The 1,279-nt window shown below is 46.1% G+C and overlaps 1 non-coding gene across 1 annotated transcript; it reads right to left on the bottom strand.

The window, feature by feature from the left end:
• Positions 1-262: 262 nt before the first annotated feature.
• trnav-aac (transfer RNA valine (anticodon AAC)) lies at positions 263-335 on the bottom strand. The gene has a single exon. It is a non-coding gene; the product is annotated as a tRNA-Val (tRNA).
• Positions 336-1,279: the final 944 nt, after the last annotated feature.

The following is a 1,279-nucleotide window of genomic DNA, read 5'->3' as shown; positions in this document are numbered from 1 at the left end:
CTAACGACAGCAACAGAAAGGTAAGGGGCGCTCGCCGGTCTCGACTGATGGCCCAACACATGAGCAAAGCATTCTGGGATTTGTAATATTAGTGGCACATGTGCTATATACTGGCAGGCCAGCTCTAATACACATTTAATATGGTCTTGCGGGCCAAATATAACTACATCGTGGGCCTGAGTTCAACATATTTGGTCTCCAGCCTCTCTGTCCTGATTCCCACTTCAACACTCCTGACAAGGAAGAAAGACGACACACAAGGTGCTTCCACCCAGTCTCGAACTGGGGACCTTTCACGTGTTAGGCGAACATGATAACCACTACACTATGGAAACTGTGGTGGATGTTATTCCCAATAGCGGACATGCAGTTTTTGACAGACCAGCCCACCAAGTAACCAACTCAGAAGCAGAATTGAATATTTACAAATGATAAGTCATAATGTCGCGGAACAGTGGACGACTGGTTAGAGCGTCTGCCTCACAGTTCTGAGGACAGGGGTTTGAATCCTGGCCTTGCCTGTGTGGAGTTTGCATGTTCTCCCCGTGCCTGCGTGGGTTTTCTGCCCAATTGCCCATAGGTGTGAATGTGAATGTGAATGTGAGTGTGAATGGTTGTTTGTTTGTATGTGCCCTGCGATTGGCTGGCAACCAATTCAGGGTGTACCCCGGCTCCTGCCCGATGATAGCTGGGATAGGCTCCAGCACGCCCGCGACCCTAGTGAGAAGAAGCGGCTCAGAAAATGGATGGATGGATGGGTTCTGAGCCGCCAGTCCCCCGGGATAACACCGGGTTCCGTTGGGCAGGAATGAATAAAGACTTTGAGACACCGTGGCTTTTGGGCCAATTAGATTTCTTGAACAAGCCTTAGTGTCATAGCAGCTGCTTACAAAGCAAGGAAGAGGAAAAAAAAGCCCCCGAAACCTTGGACGCCAGTTCTTAAGGTTGAATTATCTGAGCGTGGAATTAACGCAGCCGAACAGATGCTCCACTTATCTCGTAAGATACAAAACAGACTTCTTTGAAGACCCAAACATATGTTGTATAACAAAGACAGGTTATTGTCCGATAAGACAAGGATAGCACTAATAAACGCACAAATGGCCGTAGGAATTCCATTGATGTAGAAATACAAAGAAAGGATGGTTGGCTTGATAACTGCTCAAAACACTTGGTCCTTTCAAAATAATTCAGACTTCAGTAATGCTTAAATATACATTATGACTTATCATTTGTAAATATTTTATTCTGCTTGTGAGTTGGTTACTTGGTGGGCTGG

Source organism: Phyllopteryx taeniolatus, unplaced genomic scaffold (assembly GCF_024500385.1).
Source record: "Phyllopteryx taeniolatus isolate TA_2022b unplaced genomic scaffold, UOR_Ptae_1.2 contig_28, whole genome shotgun sequence".
In the NCBI taxonomy this organism is placed as follows: domain Eukaryota; kingdom Metazoa; phylum Chordata; class Actinopteri; order Syngnathiformes; family Syngnathidae; genus Phyllopteryx; species Phyllopteryx taeniolatus.
This window is presented reverse-complemented; position numbering and strand designations above follow the sequence as displayed.